Below are 18,891 nucleotides of genomic sequence, written 5' to 3'. Positions count from 1 at the left end.
CGGTCCCCTTTCTCCACAAAGACTTGTATTTTCTAGAGCTCCACATACAGAAACACATTATTTTGCATAAACAGGTGTTTTTAAGAGGTTTTAGTATAGGAAAGTCTACTTTTTTAAGTGACAAAGTGTTATGGGAATTGGTGCACTATGCCAAAGAGCTCAGCAGAGCCTCGCATGTAGTTGAGACTGGATATTTGTGGTTTCTTGTCACGTCACATAGTAAGGGTTATTTTCCTTTGGGGGATCCCTTTAAATACTACAGTATATTATTTAGGGTGAAGACTCTGGAAGAGCCAATAAGACTTAAAGAATGATATAGCAAGAACCTGGCATCTTCTCTTGCTTTCTCACAGCTGAAGCTGAAGTTCTGAAGGATTTTTAAATGAAACAGCAATGTACATGTGTAGAGAACAGCAAGAGCTACAGACAGCCTACAAGCCCCCAGCTGATTCCATGTCCCTCAGAGGACCTGCGGGTGACCTGCAGCCTCCAGCATGGGTCCCTCTGCAACCTAGGCTGCCAGCGGCCATATCCTCCCACCATGGGGGTTTTGATGAAGGGGGGCTTCCCTTTTCTTGGGTGGCCTTATACTTCTTTGAGAGATCTGCTGTAAAGTTTTTGTATATCTATTTCATATTTGACCCATAAAACATTTTTCTTTCATTTAAAAAAAATTGATGGAGAAATATGATAAAGAGCACCTTAGGAACTTCATGAATAGTAAACCAGCACTTCAAAAAATTTTAGACAATATCCTAGGAAAAGACAATGAGGATCACAACCCCAGGAAGCCCACCAGAATGAATCTGTTGGGCCTGACAAATTAAATGCAAAGGGGGAGAATCCAACAAAAAGAAAAAGTCATAACAAGGCTTTTAAAACTTTTAACTTCATCTCCCTAAAGAGTGTATAATTCAATCTTGTTATTGCACTGATTAGTATTTTTCTGATTCTGTTGTTGCACACCTTTCCTTGTGCTGTACTGGCTATATATCTTCTTGTGTCTACTTTTGTTTTTGTTACCAGGGATTGAACTTGGGACCTTGGGCTTGTGAGGCAGGCACCAGAACCACTGAGCTAAATCCCCAGCCTTCTTGTGTCTACTTTTTAATTGGGTTGTCTATTAATAAGATGTAAGAGTTCTTTATTCTGGTCATAGATTATATGCATTGTAAATATGGTCTGTTTAAGGACTACTTTTCATTTTCTTAACGATGTCATTTAAAGTTCTAAATATTGATGGAAATCGCATTTATCAATTTTTTTCTTTTATACATCATGTTTTTGTATCCTAGAAAGTTCTTGCCTATCCTAAATTCATAAACACTTTCCCTTATAATTTCTTCTTAAAGCTTTATAGATTTAGTCTTTCATATTTTGGTTCACAGATCCTTTCAAGTTATTTTCATGTATGGAAATAAAGGGTTGAGGTTAATTTTTTTATATATGGATGGTGTTCTAGTGTCATTTGCTGAAAACACTCTTTTCCACTGCTCTTGAATTGAGCTTATGTTCTATAAAATATTAATGTTAAATAATATTTCAAAACTCAGTGGACCATATATGTGTGGTTCTATTTTTAGATTCTCTGTTTTATTCCAATGATCTATATTTCTTTCCTTATACCAACACTGCCTTGATTACTGTAGCTTTAGAGGAAGTCTTAAAATTAGGTAACTAAACATCTTCCAACACTGTTTTTTTTTCTTTTTCTTTTTACTTTTCTAGGTCCTTTGTACTCCTACATAACTTCTAAATTTCAATATCCAATTCTTCATTTGCAGCAAGTATACACAGACCTGAATTCTTATATATATCTTATGTTTTCTAATCCTGCTAAATTCAAATATAATTTCTGAGAGTTCCTAGAGATTTCTTAGTATTTTCTCTGTAGATAGTCATTTCATCTACATATAAATATTTTGCTTCTACCTTGCCAATCCTACCCTAATTTTGTCATTTTATTGCCAGACTATTTTGGTTTATGCCTATGTTTCAAAGTTTACTGGACAGGTGAAGAGTAGGCATATCTGCCCTTGTTCCCCACTTTAAGGAGAAAGCATTGTATCTTCTCCATTCATATAAGACATTTTTTCTGGAAGTATGGAGTACATGTCTTTAATCTGTTGAGAAGTTTCTGTTCTACTTTTAGTCTCCTGATAGCTTTTACCATGAACAGCTGTGGAATTTAGTCCAATACTTTTTCTCCAACTAGTGACAGGATCATATGGCTTTTTCCTTTCCTCTGTTAAAATGATGACTTTTGGGGGTGGATCTTCCAAGGCTGAACCAACACTGCCATCCCTATAATAAAACCACTTTCTACATCCTGCCAGATCTGACTTGTAATAGTTTGTTAAACAAATTTCTATCTATGTTCATACTTTTTTCTTCTATTATCTTTATCCAGTTTTAGGATTAGCACAATGTTGATTTCCTACAATGAGGAAAGAAGTGTTCCTTCTTTTTTTCTGCTTTAAATGTTTGATATAATTTATCAGTCAAAATGTGTATGAGCCTGTTGTTGTCATATAGGTAGGTTTTAAAGCTAGAAATATTTTTTTTTCTACCGGGGATCGAACTCGGGTCCTTGCACTTGTGCAGCAGGCAGTGAAACTACTGAGCTAAATCCCCAGCCCAGAATATACTTTCTTTAATAGGTGCTATTCAAATTTTATATTTCCTCCAGAGTCAGTTTCATTAATTTGTCTTCCAAGGTTCTTCTGAGAAGTTGTCCAATTTATTTCAAAAAATGTTTTTTGTAATATGCTTTCCATATCCTTTTAAATTCTGTAAAATCTGTGGTAATGTCTCCTAGATCTTGATACTATAATTTAAAAAGTGTATGATTAATATTGTGTAACAGGAAGAAAAGGTCTAAAGGAGCAGGGGAAGTGGGAGGGGTAGGGGAAAGGAAAGAAGGGAAAAGAAAAAATATGAGAAAAGGAAAAAAATGGAAACAAAGACTTTGCAAATAGGGAAGGGTGGAGGGGATGAAGGGAGGGCAGGGGAAAGGGAAAAACAATAAGAACCAAGATACTCATATAATGGTACAAGATCCCAATGATGAATGTAACTGTATTTTATAGCTAAAATGTACCAATAAACTTAATGGGGTGGGGGGGAAGAGTTAGAAAGCTCAAGAAGTTCTTTGGGAGAATAACAGAGCTCCTCATAGGTCACACTACATACCTCACCCTTAGGAGCCTTCTGCAATTTGAGCCTAGTTATAGGCCTAGAGACAAAATTGGGTGCTGAGGGTGGGTCCTGAGGAATGTCAGCATTATCATGTTTGGTCAACACAGAATTAGTTTCCTCAGGTATACTAGAAGAGGCCAACACCACAGGGAGAGGGGATGGGGATGCTTCTGTCACTGCAAGGGAAATCTGTTCCTCTGGCAATATAACCTATAGAAACAACAGTCCCAGTTTCTTCAGGATTCTCCCAAACATCTCCATCCCAGTTTATGAGATCTCATTTTTTTCAGATCAGTGCCTTCACCTTTGCTTCAGATACCTTCAAGGCTGAGCTTATGTTATAGTTCAGCTAATTGAATTATGAAGTCCTGTGTTTAGGTTTCTGCAGTCTCAGACCTGTGGCTAAAAGAGAGGAGATTTTCCTTCAGAACACACATAGAAGCTTTTAAATTTCTTATGTGTGCCTGGATCTGGGAACTTGAACCTTTGAGCTTCTTATTTTCCTATACTAGTTTTTCCACACATGTTAAGACCAACCAGCCAGCATCATTATATTTCCCACACTTCCAGAAATATTCAAAACTTCCATGTCTGGAGTCACTAAATTCCTTACATCTCACAACTGGTGAATTAGGACAATCAAATGGATCTAACTTGCATATTTCTTTAAACAGTTCACACCAAGGATTATCAGTATTCCCCACAGGAGTAGAAGGAGAGACCATGGCATCTTTAGGTCTCATCAAATTATAATTATAATTCTGTTTCTCTAAACCCACTTCCAGTACCAAAATCTGTATCGGTCAGAACTTACTAGAGGAACAGTTATAGCATGAGAATTTACAATATTGGCTTATAATGACCACCCAAGAGTTAGATGAGGAAGAGTCCAGAGGGTCTGTCTGCACACTGGAGACTGAAGGATTAGTCGAAGGTCTGGAGCTCACTGCAGTGTCTGTCTGAGTCCTTATCAAGAGGTTGATGGGTCTGCAATGGAAGGCTGAAGAGTCTACACCAGAAGCCTGAAGGATCCATGCCAGAAGCCAAAGAGTCTGAGCTGGAATCCAGGAGATGACATCTAAAGCAAAGAGTGGAGCTCCTCCAAAGGAACAGAAGTAGCTACATCCTTCCTCTTTTCCCCTTTATACCATACAGGTGAGGAGCAGCCATAGGTTGGGTCCTCCATATCCTAGGCTCTTCTATACCCTAGGGCATGGAATTGCTGAGCTGACTTAGCTAAGCTTCTCTTAACCAAACTTCCCAAATTGAAACAATCAAGCATCACAAGGGAGAATGCTTTTAGTTTTTCCCCAGTTAGTATGATGCTGGCTATTGGTTTGTGATATATAGCTTTTGTCATATTCAATAATGGTCCTTCTATATCTGCTTTCTTGAAAGTTTTTATTATGAAGGAATGCTGGATTTTGTCAAAAGCCTTTTCTGCATCTATTGATGTAATCATATGGGTTTTTTACCTTGTTTATATAATGTATTATTGATGTTTATTATCATGTATTTTGAACCATCCTTGCATCTCCGGGATGAAACATACTTTATTATAATGTATTATCTTTTTATAATGTGCTGTGTTCTATTTGCCAATATCTTGGTGACAATTTTTGCAACTATGCTCATTAAGGAGAATAGCTTATAGTTTCGTTTTTCCAGTTTTGGAATTAGAGTGATACTGGCTTCCATAAATGAGTTTGGGAGCACTATGTCTCTTTCAATTTCTTTGAAGGGCCAGGGATTTAACTCAGCAGCACCATGCCTGCCTTGCAAAAGCAAGGTCCTGAGTTCAATCCCCAGTACTAAAAAAAAATTTCTTTGAAGGGCTGAGGAGTATTGGTGATATAACATCCTTAGAGGTTTTGTAGAATTCAGCAGTGAATCCATAAGGTCTTGAGCTTTTTTTAATTGGTAGATCATTTATTACTGTGTCAGTTTCTTTTTATTGGGTTGATAAGCATATTTATGTCTTCTTGAGTTACTTTTGATAGTTTGTACGTGTCTAGGAGTCTTTTCATTTCTTCAAAATTTGCTAATTTGTTGGAATACAATTTTTTGAAGTAGTTACTATCTTCTGGAGTTCCAGTGTCTGTTGTGATTTTACCTTTTTTATTTCTAATTGCAGTAGTGTGAGTCTTTTCTTGCTAATAAAGTCTTATTTTTAGCACCTTTCTTTTATTACCTTTTCATGTTTTTTGGCTTGTTTCAAGATATTCATCAGCCTCCACTGGCTTCACATACTTCCCTCTGCCACTTTCCTTGCTAGGGAGTCTCTTTTAGCCCACTCTGAAAGGCTCTTTTCTACCTTTACAACCCTACCATCTTACCTGAGTCTCATTTTCTCTCAGGCTGGGTGATTTTTTATTATTTTCACTTGGACACCTTACTAACCTACATGATGCTTAGTTTCCCCATTGTGTATGATAATACCTCCTTGATAGTCATTATGAAGATTAAAGGAAGCAACAGTTACCAACTGTGGTCCAACACAGACTCATCCCCATTGCACATTATCAGCAACAGTATTAATAACAGTACCAATGCTCTTCCTCCCAAATGCACGTATGTGTGGATGTGTATCTTAACAACACATGTATTTTGGTCTAAAGAGATTTTAAGCAATAGAAATTGCTCACAGAAAAGTTATTTGAACCAAAGCACATGGTAAAGAAAGAAATTAACAAAGTGAGATTCAGAGAGGCTAATGGATTACATTCTATCCCCCAACTAGTCAGTGGCAAAACAGCCAGGAACCACATCTCCGAGCTCTGAATTAAAGGTTTCTACCTTTACCCAGTGCTTTCCTTTATGGGTTCATAGTACAGCTGTCTTCTTAGTGGAAATACTTCCTTTTTTCTCCTTCATTGCTATATACATTCTTCAGACAATTCTATAGCTTTATGGACATTTCACAACCCACAATACAAGAATAACTTCCTTTTGCAATTGGCTCTTAGCACATGTGAATCATTAATCCTTTCTTCAACTGCTAGTGAACCTCAAATTTTCATGAGACATATTTCCTCCAGAAGCCTCATTACAAAAAGGGATGCTGTTTCTATGGAGCTCACTCCTGACTCACTACAACAGGTCAATGTGAAAAATGGCAACTGTCTCTCACTTTACTCCTAATTGCTTTTGTCCATCTGCAGCCTTAAGTCAAAGTAAATTCACCATCAGATTTTTTCCCAACCTTTTGTAGCAAGATTGAGAAGGGAAAGGTTGGGTTTTATTAGACACTGACAGGGAGGTGCCTGTGATACCCACATAAACAGATAATGTAGAAAAGCCAAAGCAAGCAAGACTTTAACCCAGCTGGAATATAGCCAGGAAAGAAGTTAACACCCCAGGCTTTCCATGAACTTTCCTACAGTGAGTCCTAAGCCAGAGGAGCCTTCATTATCAGGAATTATTGGAAACTTGGTTTTAAACTGACTGGAAAGATGAGGCAAGAAGTGCCTAATGGGGAGGTTCACTTAGATTAATTGATTAATTAATGACCACATTTCAACAGCTGAAGCTTATTTTGGTGGGTATAAATGTATGACTAATACCCAAAACCACAAACCTAGAAATAACTTTTTTAAGGTTTGGTTGAAAGAGTTCTACTTGCAGAATTATCCTTATTTTCCTCTAAACAACTAGGGAAATGAAAATAAACCAACAGCAAAACTCATAAATCTGTGACTCTGGAAAGATGGGGTCACATTCTATTGAGGGAACAGGCAAATTTCACAGGTCCAGCATGAACAGCTTTCTGTGATATGGTGGGAATTGAATCCAGAGCAGAAATATTTTTCAACTTGTCTTCCTCTGTTTCTGGGTCAGTTGGGTTACCTAACTGCCTACACCCATGATGGGCATCCCATTTTAAACCCTCTCTGAAACAGAATCAGAATCACATTTCTGATGGACTGCTTCCCACACAGCCCTCCAACCAGGGATAAACTCAACTGCAATCCAGTTGAAACTCCAATTTGTACTGATTCCAACCCTGAAGGAAGACAGAAGAGAAAATGCAAAATTACTATTTATTGGACAATTCTCTGGCTATAGGCTAGCAATTTCTTTCTTCTAGAATTCTTCCTTTTTCCTTGTTATGGGTTTAATTTAACCCTCTCACTCAAACTTGTATGTCAAATTTCTAACCCCTAGCATCTCAGAATGTGACCTTATTTGAATATTGGTTTTGTTGTAGATATAGTTAAAATGAGCTCATACTGGAGAGGGCTCTTAATCCAATATGGCTGGTACCCTTATTTTTTAAAAAAGAAATTTGGACACAGGCATTCTTGGAGGGAAGATGAAGCAAAGACACCCAGGGATAAGACAGTTATGTGATGACAAAGGCAGGGATTTGAGCAAAAAAATTCAAGCCAAGGAATACCAGATAGCCAGCAAATAATAGAAACTAGAAGACGTAAGAAAAGATTCTCACCTACAGATTTAAGAGGAAGCATGGCCCTGATTACATCTTGCTTTCAGACTTTTGGTTTCTAAAACAATAATATAATAAAAGTCCATAGCTCTAAGCTACTCAGTTTGTGGTGTTTGTTATAGCAGTCTTACGAAATTAATTGCATTAACCCTTCAATATCTAGTTATCTACTTTTGTAACACTCATAACAATGGGGAAAAATGTATTCTTATTGAATTATTACTCCTTGATTTTTTTCTAGGTAACATATATGAATTTCATGCAAAAATTCAAAGAATTTCAATCTTTGACATAAATGAGTTAATCAGCTTCCCTGTCGCTAAGACACAATACCTGACACACATACCCTAAAGGAAGAGAGATATAATTTGGCTCATTATTTCAGAAGACCCAGTCCATGGACAACTGACTCTGAAGCAGAAACATAATGACATAAGGATGTAGCAGAGCAAAGACACTTAGTTCATGGCACTTGGGAAAGGGGGACAGTGCCAGAGAGAAAGAAGTCAGAGAGCAGATGTACTATCCAAGGTCATGCCTCCACAACCTACCCAGACACACCCAGGAGATTGCTTTACTAATCCCCTAAGTGGCTTTCAAGCCAGTCAAGTTGACACAATTCAGCTTACTCACTTCTCAACTTAATACACAAACATGTTCCTTCAACCACACTTAATCTATACATAAACACAAGGTCAAAATTCTACCTAATGTGAAATAACTATCCTAAGTACATCCAAAAATACAGTAGTCCCTTCTCCCAAAGCCTCAGTAGTTCTAGCAGTTTTCAAAAGTCCAAGTCAAATGGACTCTTCTGATACTCAAGGCAATCTCTCAGCTGTGAGCCTCTGTAAAAATAAAAACAAGTTACATAATCCCAGGGTAAAATGGCACAGGAGAAAGAGAAATATTTCCATTCAAAAAGGGAGGAATAGGAGAAGAGAAAACAATTGGTTTAAAGCAAGACTAGCATGGCAAACATCAAGTTCTGCAGTTAGTTCCATACACAGCGTGAGGGGCATATGGCACTGAGGTATGAGTTCCAGAGGGCTTGAGAGGCTCTACCCCTATGGCCCTGCTGATTACAACATACATGCCCTCTCTTTTAAACTGACTCCACTCATGGCCTACAGCTTTCTTTGGCAAGTGTTCCATGTTCCTAACATGTCTGATTTCCTTGGGTCTTCATTGTATCTTTGGTTTAATTTCCACAGCTTCACACACTTCCCTCTATGGGACTCCTTGCCTGGCCTCCCAGGCCATCCTTTGAAATCTGGGTGGAACCCTTTCTCGCTCAGTGACTTATGAATTCTATATCACACAGATGATCCCAAGGTCAGCTGTCAACAGTAACCAGGACCCCATTGGACAGTGGTTGCAGAAGCTTCTGAGTGCCTGGAGGGCTGAGCACAGTGAAATGAATCCTGGGGAACCAATTCCCCAGGAGGCCCTTGTCAAGGAGGAGTCCTGGGGGCTCTCTACTCAAATTAAAGCTTTATACATTTGGATCATTGAGCTTGTGATGGGTCAGGTTTTGATTATTTCTGAGATGACCTCAAGGCATCTTTATTCTTGGCTCTGTACAAAAGGCTTGATTTCTTTTCAATGACACGAATCTCTTCAGAAACCACACTTCTTTTGGCCCCAACTTTATATGTGGTTTATTTTGGGACAAAATTTAAGCTTTTCAAATTTTCCTGTTTGGACTTTTGCTCCAAATTTGTGCTATAAATCTACCTAAAAGCAGCAAGCACTATCCACTGTTATACATAGCCTGAATGTTGAGCTGCCTTGGAATTTTCTCAACCAAATCAATTAGGCTGGAACCCTTACTGTCAGTCTCCCATGCATTCTCAGGACATGAGCAAAATGTAGAGTATTACATTTTGTTTTGTTTTGTTTTGTGTGGTACTGGGGATTGAACCCCAGGGACTTCACAATGCAGTACATGTCCACGTCTTTTAAAAAATATTTTATTGTGAGACAGTATCACAGTAAGTTGCCCCAGCTGGGCTGGAACTTGTTATCCACCTGTCTCAGCCTCCCAGAGTGCTGGGATTACAGGCATGTATCACCACAACCAGGGCATACAGAAATTTTTGCTAGAGCATAACACTCATGGCTTTTTGTTCAGTTGCCAACAGAGCCCTTGTTCCCAATTGAAATCTCCTGAACCTGTCCACATTACTTTCAGCATTCTAGTCTTCTAAGCTATGACCAGGCTCTTTTTTACACCATTCTAAAGCTTCTGTATCCTGCATCTCCAAACTTTTTCTGAATTCTTTCTACAAACGATTTTGAAAGGCTTCTAAATCACATAGTAAGGTACACGCACAGCAATGGCCCCACTCCTGGTAATAATTTTCTGTATTATCCACATTTCCCATCACTGAGACACAATACCAAATACCTACATCTTAAAGAAAGAGAGGTTTACCTTGATCCATTGTTTCATGGGCTCATCTCCAGTCAGATGGCTCCAAGGAATATTTCCCAATATCTATTATACATTTTGGTCTTTATTTAAACTTTCAGTTCCTCACACCAGAGAAACAATGGGATATTTCCATATGTGTGTTCAACGTATTTCACTTAAGAGTATGGTCTCTAGGTTCATTCATTTACTTACAAATGTCTCAAGTTTATCATTCTTTATGGCTGAGTACTACTCCATTGTATAGAAAAACCCACATATTTTTTATCAATGGATTGGTTGATGGACATTTGGGCTACTTCCAAGAATTAGCTATTATGAACTGTGCTGCTATGAACATGGGTTCATATATCACTGTCATATGATGCCTTCAATTCTATTGGGAAGATATTAGAAGGGGGATAGCTGGGTCAAATGGAAACTCTACTTTTCATTTTTTGAGGCATCTCCACAATGATCTTCAAGTGGTTTCACTCCCAATGGTGGAAAAGGGTTTCTTTTTCCCTATAGCCCCACCAGCATTTGTTATTGGTTGATTTCTTGATAATAGCCACTCTTTCTGGAATGAGATGGGATCTCAGCATTGTTTTCTCTTTTTTTCTCCTTAAATTCTTTTATTGGTACATTTTAGGTATATGATACATTTACATTTAATATTGGGTACATGTACCTGTACATGATGTATCTTGGTTCTTATTTTTCCCCATTCCCTGTCTTCCCTTCTCCCCCTCCACCCTTCCCTATTTACAAAGAATTTGTTTCCATTTTTTCCTTTTCTCATAATTTTTCCTTTCCCTTCTTTCCTTTGTCCTTCTCCTCCAACTTCCTCTACACCTTTGGGCCTTTTCTTCCTATTTCACATTATGTATTATACCTTTTAGTCCTTATTTACACTTTCAATTTCTCACATCAGAGAAACTGTTCAGTATTTACACATGTGTGTTCTATTTATTTCACTTAAGAGTATGGCCTCAATGTGCATCCATTTAGCTATAAATGTCTCTAGTTTCTCATTCTTTATGGCTGAGTAGCACTCCATTTTATTTTCAAAAAAACCACATCTTTATCCAGTCTCCAGTTGATGGGCAATTGGGCTGTTTCCAAGTTTTAGCAATTACAAACTGTGCTGCTATGAACATGGGTGCATATGTATCACTGTGGTATGATTCCTTTAATTCTTTTGGGAAGATACCCAGCAGGGGAATAGGTGGGTCAAATGGGACCTTATTATAGATTTTGAGGTCTTTCCATATTGAATTCCACAGTGGTTGCACCAGTCGGCATTCCCACCAACAGTGGAGAAGGGTTCCTTTCTCCCCACAGTGCCACCAGTATTTGTTATTGGTTGATTTCTTGATAGCATCCATTCTTTCTGGTGTGAGGTAGAATCTCAGCATTGTTTTCATTTGCATTTCTTGAATGATCAGTGAAGTTGAACATTTTTTCATATATTTATTTGCTGAATTCACTTCTTTGAGAAATGTCTGTTCATTTCAGATGCCCATTTTTGGATTGGGTCTTTAAATTTTGGAGGTCTGTTTGGGTTTTTTTTTTAGTTATTTATATATTCTAGATAGTAGACCTTTGTCTGAGGAACAGCTGGTAAAAATTTTTCCCACATTGTGGGTTGTCTCTTCATACTGTTGGTGGTTTCACTTGCTGTGCAGAAGCTTTTTAATAAGAAGAGATCTCACTTGTTGACTCTTTATGCTAGTTCATGTGGGACTGGGGTTTTGTCCATGAAAGCTTTTCCTAAACCAAAGTCTTCAAGAGTTCTACCTAACCTCTCTTCCAGGCAGTTTAGTTTTTCTATTTTAATATTTAAATCCTTAACCCATTTTTATTTTAATTTAGTGTATGGTAATTGATATAGGTCCAGTTTTAATCTTTGCAAGTTGAAACCCAAATTTTCCAGCACCATTTATTAAAGAGGCTATCTTTCTTCCAGTGAGGGTGTTTGGCTCCTTTGTTGAAGATGAGGTGGCTGAGTGTATCAGCAGTTGTTTCTGCACCTTCTAACCTGTTCCACTGCTCCTCAAGTCTATTTCTTTGCCAGTATCATGGAGTTTTAATCACAGTAGCATTGTAGTACAGGTTCAAGTTGGGGAGTGTGAAACCCTACGTCTTGTCTTTATTGCTTTTGATATTCTGCATCTCTTCTTGCTCCAAATGAATTTTTGGATCATTTTCTCAAGGTCCATGAAATATGCTGCTGGAATTTCAATTGGAGTTGCATTGAATCTATATAGCAGTTTTGGAAGTATGACCATTTTCACTATGTTGGCTCTTCCTACACATGAACAGGGGAAGTCTTTCAATTTTCTGAAATCATCTTCGATCTCTTTTTTCAGAGTGCTGTAGTTTTTAGAGTAGAGGTCTTTGATTTCTTTCATTAGGTTGACTCCTAGGTATTTAAATATTTTTGATGCTATTGTGAAAGGAATTGTTTGCCCTATTTCTGTCCCAGTGAGTATGTTGTTTGTGTAGAGGAAAGCTGCTGATTTTTGTGTGTTAACCTTGTATCCAGCTACACTACTGGATTTGGTTATTAAGTCTAAAAGACATTTGATGGTGTTCTTGGGATCTTCTATATAGAGGATCATGTCATCTGCAAATAATGACAATTTTACTTCTTCATTTCCTATCTTTATTCATTTTCTTTCTTTCTCTTGTCTAATTGCCGTGTCTAATGTTTCCAAAACTATATTAAACAGGAGTGGTGATAGTGGACATCTTTGTCTTGTTCCTGATTTTAGTGTGAAGGATTTCAGTTTTTGACCATTTAATGTGATATTGGCTGTTGGTTTTTCATAGATGGCTTTTATCAGGTTGAAGTAGAGACCATCAAGTCCAATTTTCTGTAGGGTTATAATCATGAATGGGTGTTGGATATTGTTGAGCACTTTTTCTGCATCTATGGAGATGATAATATGGTTTTTGCTCTTGGCTCTATTAATATAGTGTATTATATTTATTAATCTGTGTATGTTGAACCATCCCTGCAGCCTTAGGATGAATCCCACTTGGTCAGGGTGTATGATCTTCTTGATGATCTTCTGCATTGTATTTGCCAGTATTTTATTAAGGATTTTTGCATCTATGTTCATTAGTGAGATTGGCCTATAGTTCTCTTTTTAGGGTGGGTCTTTCTCTGATTTGGGGATCAAGATGATGCTTTCTTCCAGGAATGAATTTGGGAGTACTGCTTCCCTTTCAATTTCACCAAAGATTTTAAATAATAGTGGCAATAGTTCCTCTCTGAATGTCTTGTAGCATTCAGCAATGAAGCCATCAGGACCTGGGCTTTTCTTAGTAGGTAAAATTTTTTTGTTGTTGTTCAGACATTTTATTTGAATCAGACAGTGATGGTTAGTGATTTGATTAAGATGCCTTGTGAAGAAGTACCCACCCTCTCTGAAGAAAGAGACAGGCTACACCATCTATCCCACCCCTGGTACTAACGCCACAGCTGGTTTAGGGAATGTCCAAACCTAGCTGGTCAGGGAAGCCAGGATCCCTGGGGCAGGCCCTTCCTCCCAGTATACCAAGCCACAGGGTAGACAGGCATGGAGAAAGCTGCCAACCACTTGGTGTTTAAACCACTGGTTGTTTTCCCTCCTCTTTCCTTCTCAAATCCCACAATTTCCTGTTGGGGAGAAGCCGTAATTAGCCCAGTCCATGCACTAGATCCTGGCTAAAGGCACAGCTGCTGGGAAAACTCCAAGAAAACTTGGGAACCAGTGTTTTTCCAATTACAAGGATTATGAGTTATATTGTAACCAGAATCTGCCAGTCAGTTGCCAAGGGAAGAAGGCAGAGCTGGCTTCCTGCTGCTGCCCAGCCTTCCTTGCCACCTGGGGGTCACTCTTGCTGCCCCTTAACGAGTTCTGCACCTCTAGAGTCACAGACCTGCTGCTTCAGTGTCCTGGGAGATGGACGATGGGTGATGGATGCAGCATACCAAGGAGACTGCAGACGACTTGGGATGGTGGGAAAAGGGAGGAGGAGGCCAGTCTGGCTAGCTAATGCTTCCTCCCTTCAGAGATTTACAGGAGATGCACCCCAGCTTGGTCATGAAGTTGATTTAATTCCACTGTGCAATGAGCTCCTCAGAAATCTTGAAGTCGGCCTGCAATTTCTCAAAGACTTTCTTCTTGGGCTTGAGCTCCTCATCTGCCTGGCCCTTCTCGAATCCCTTTACAAACACTAGCTCGCCAGGAGCAGAACCTGCAGGGGGGTCCAGAGGTTCAACCTGGCAGCTTGCACCTTCTACAGAAGCACACAGAAGCATGCCCTGGGACTCGACTCCTCTCATCTTCTGCGGTTTCAGATTGCACAACACCACCACCAGCCTGTCTTGCAGCTCTTCTTTGGGCACAAACTGCACCAGGCCGCTCACCACTGTCCATGGCTCAGCTTCCCCCACATCAATCTTCTCCACATACAGGCTGTCTGCATCTGGGTGCTTCTCCACACTAATGATTTTCCCCACATGGATATCCAGCCGGGATGGAATGGCCTCTTCTGGTTCTGAATTCTTAGCGGGGCCTTTGGCAATGGGCTTCTGCTTTGAGGGATCTGGGTAGGCAGCACTGGCCAGCTTCTTCAGGGCAGGGGCATTAAATTTTTCCCGAATGGGATCTAGCAGCTTGTTCAGGGCAACTTCAACAGAATTCTTCAGGTCTCCAGGATGTACAACCTCATTAGCAAAGTCCTTTTCCAGGTCTACGTAGGCAGTGTAGGTTTTGTTTCCACCCCATTTCTCATCTCGAAGGATCACAAATTCAGACTTGAGGGGAAAGAGGACATGCTTGATAAAAGACAGAACCCCATTGTTCTCCACATTGCCTGGCTCACAGAAAGTCTTCTTCAATTTTTTCTTCACATCTTCCTTCTGATCAAGGAGATCAATCTTTGACTCCTCTTCTGAAGAGCTCGTTTTGCTCCCAGTTAATCCTGGGACCATTGGATTCATCAGATGGATCCATTTTGAGTAGCCAAGTGCAGCAAAGGTGAATATCTTTCTCTGATCAACACCTCCAAATTGGGCATCTACTTTTAAATACTCTTCATCCAAAGCCTGCAGTCCAGGGTACAACAGACCACTCAGCAAAGGGTGCTCCACTTGCTTTACCACCTCAGCTCCAGCTTTCTTGGCATCATGCTGTGTGACCATGGAGGTCAGTCTGTACACATCCAGTGTGTACTCTTTGCTGAGCTAGTAATCAGTGCCTCTGATGAACTTGAGCTTCTCCAAGGGCACACCAATGCTCTCCAGCATTGCTTTGATCATGTTCTCATAGAAACTGGTTCTGAGTTCTAGAAGTTCCCATGGGGCTTTCATGTTATCCAGGTATGCATGAAGGTCCGCAAAAAGAATGGTTACCTCACATGCTGCCTTCAAGAAGTCAGCAATCTTGGACATGGGCACGAAGTAAGCCACATGTGGCCTGCCTATGGTTGCTGTTCCCCAGTAAACTTTAAGTTCCTGCTCCTTCAGCATCTCCTTTAGTTTCTCTTCCCCTAGAACCTCCTGCAAGTTCCGGGTGATAAGGTGCAGTTTTTCTTCCGGGCTGGGAACGTCCCCCATGGCTCCGTCACCCCTACTTCCCGTGCTCAACCGGCACCAGAGCCCCTTCCTCTGTCGCCGCCGCCGCCGCGTGCCGGGAACTGTCTGGTAAATTTTTAATTATGTTTTCAATTCCATTGATTGCTTTGGGTTTTTTAGAATATTCAGGTCTTCTTAGTTCAACTTTGGTAATTCATATGTATCTAGGAACCTGTCCATTTCTTCTATGTTTTCTGTTTTACTGGCATATAGCTTCTCCAAGTAGGCATTGCTGATCCTCTGGATTTCTGCTGGGTCCATTTTAATTTCATCCTTTTCAATTCTAATTGTATGGATTTGAATCTTGCCTCTTTTTTTGATAAGGTTGGCTAAGAGTGTGTCAATTTTGTTTATTCTTTTAAAGAACCAACTCTTGTCTTCATTGATTTTTTTTTTTTTGCATCATTCTCCTAGTCTCCATTGCATTGATTTCTGCTCTGATCTTTCTTTTGCTATTGATTTCCAATTTCATCACACTATGGTCTGATAATATACAGGGAATAACTGTAATTCCTTTGCACTTACTTACACATGTTCTATGAGGAAGTATGTGGTCTATTTTGGAGAACAACCTGTGCATACCTGAAAAGAATGTGTATTCTGATTTTGTGGGGTGGAAGACTCTGTAAACATGTTAAGTTCATTTGTTCAAGAGTTTGATTGATGTCTAGTATTTCATTGCTTATTTTTTGTCTAGTTGATCTATTTGTGACAGTGGGGTATTGAGTTCCCCCACTACTATTGTGTTAGTGCTTATTTGATTTTTCACATCCATTAGTATTCAACCCTTCCTCTTGGATTGTTTCCTTTACATGGTTGTAGTGTCCTTTGTCTCTCTTAATCAGTGTTGGTTTGAAATCCACTTGATCTGCAAAGAGGATAGCTACTCTTGCTTTTTTGGGGATTCCTGTCACATAGAGTATGTTTTTCCACTCTTTAACTTTCAGTCTATGAGTTTCATTTTGAATTAAGCGTGTTTCCTGTATGCAGCATATTGTTGAATCGTGCTCCTCACCCATTCTGCCAGTCTATTTCTTTTGATTGGTGAATTGAGACCATTAACATTAATGGCTATAACTGATATGTATTGACTTATTTTCATGGCTTTTTCTTTTTGTTGAATTCTCCCTCTTTGCATTTAATTTTTTGTTGTGCCTGATGGATTCATTCTGTTGGGCTTCCTGTGGTTGTGATCCTCATTGTCTTTTTCTAGGATGTTGTTTAAAATTTTTGGAGTGCTGGTTTGATATTTATGAAGTTCTTCAGGTGCTCTTTGTCATGAAAGTATCTCCTGGAAATCTGTTTGGCATCTGTTTTATGGATTCCACTTGTTTCCTATGTTAGGAGTCCATCACGTTCCTCAGCTCCTTTATTTTTTTATCCATGTCTGTTCTATAGCTATCAATCATTTTTTGCACTATGGACAACCTCTGTTGTTATCTGAGAAAGCCAAATTGTCATTATTTGCAGATGACATGATACTCTATATAGAAGACCCCAAGAACTCCACCAAAAGTCTTCTAGACTTAATAACCAAATTTAGTCAAGTAGCTGGTTACAAGGTCAACACACAAAAATCAATAGCTTTCCTCTACACAAATTACAGACTCACTGAGAGACAAATAGGGCAAATAATTCCTTTCACAATAGCACCCAAAAAACTGAAATACCTAGGAATCATCCGAACAAAAGAAATCAAGGACCTCTTTTCTGAAAACTACAGCACTCTGAAAAGAGAGATTGAAGATGATATCAGAAAATGGACAGACATCCCCTGCTCCTGGGTAGGAAGGATTAACATAGTGATAATGGCCATACTTCCAAAACTGCTATATACATTTAATGCAATTCCAATTGAGATCCCAGCAACATACTTCATGGACCTTGAGAAAACAATCCAAAAATTCATTTGGAACAAGAAGAGACCCAGAATAGCAAAAGCAATTCTAGGTAACAGAGACATGGCAGGGGGTATCACAATCCACAACCTGCAACTCTACTACAAAGCTACTGTGATAAAAACAGCACGGTACTGGCAAAGAAACAGACCTGAGGACCAGTGGAACAGATTAGAAGATGAAGAAACAACGCCAGACACACTCAGCCATCTCATCTTTGACAAAGGAGCCAAACACCCTCACTGGAGGAAAGATAGCCTCTTTAATAAATGGTGCTGGAAAAATTGGGCTTCAACTTGCCAAAGATTAAAATTAGACCTGTATCTCTCACTATGCACTAAACTAAAATCAAAATGGATTAAAGATCTAAATATTAAAATAGAAATTCTGAACCAGTTGGAACAGAGGTTAGGTAGAACCCTTGAAGATATTGGTGTAGGAAAAGATTTTATGAACAAAACCTCAGTTGCTCGTGAACTAGCACAAACAATCAACAAGTGGGATCTCTTCTTATTAAAAGGCTTCTGCACCAAGAGAAAACACCAGCAGTGTGAAGAGACAACCCACAATGTGGGAAAAATTCTTCACCTGCTGTTCCTCAGACAAAGGTCTACTATCTCGAATCTATAAAGAACTTAAAAGATCAGACTTCCCAAATTTAAAGACCCAGTCCGAAAATGGGCATCTGAAATGAACAGACATTTCTCAGGCAAAGAATTAGAAATAGCAAATAAATACATGAAAAAATGTTCAACATCACTGCTCATTTGAGAGATGCAAATGAAAACAATGCTGAGATTCCACTTCACTCCAGAAAGAATGGCTGCTATCATGAAATCAACCAATAACTAATGCTGGTGGGGCTGTGGGGAAAGAGAAAACCTTCTCCACTGTTGGTGGGGGTGTAGACCAGTGCAAGCACTGTGGAAATCAGTATGGAGATACCTCAAAGAACTAGGCCTGGAAGTCCCATTTGACCCTGCTATTCCACTGCTGGAGATCTTCCCCAAAGAATTAAAAGAATCATACCACGGTGATATATGTGCACCCATGTTCATAGCAGCACAGTTTGTGATAGCTAAAACTTGGAAACAGCCCAAATGCCCATCAACTGGAGCCTGGATAAAGAAAATGTGTTTTTTTTATAAAATGGAGTACTACTCAGCCATAGAAAATTAGAAATTAGAGACATTTATTGCTAAGTGGATGCACATTGAGGCGATACTCTTAAGTGAAATAAATAGGACACACATGTATAAATACCAAATAGTTTCTCTGGTGTGAGAAACTGAAAGTGTAAATAAGG

At 39.1% G+C, this 18,891-nt stretch overlaps 1 pseudogene; it reads right to left on the bottom strand.

The window, feature by feature from the left end:
* Window positions 1–14,044: 14,044 nt before the first annotated feature.
* On the bottom strand, window positions 14,045–15,738 carry LOC101696922 (tyrosine--tRNA ligase, cytoplasmic pseudogene; annotated as a pseudogene).
* Window positions 15,739–18,891: the final 3,153 nt, after the last annotated feature.

The sequence above is a fragment of the Heterocephalus glaber genome, unplaced genomic scaffold (assembly GCF_053883595.1).
Source record: "Heterocephalus glaber isolate CG9 unplaced genomic scaffold, H.glaber_assembly_v1.0 deba00000281, whole genome shotgun sequence".
Classification (NCBI taxonomy): domain Eukaryota; kingdom Metazoa; phylum Chordata; class Mammalia; order Rodentia; family Bathyergidae; genus Heterocephalus; species Heterocephalus glaber.
The sequence above is the reverse complement of the archived record's forward strand: the minus strand, read 5'-3'. Positions and strand labels throughout refer to the sequence as shown.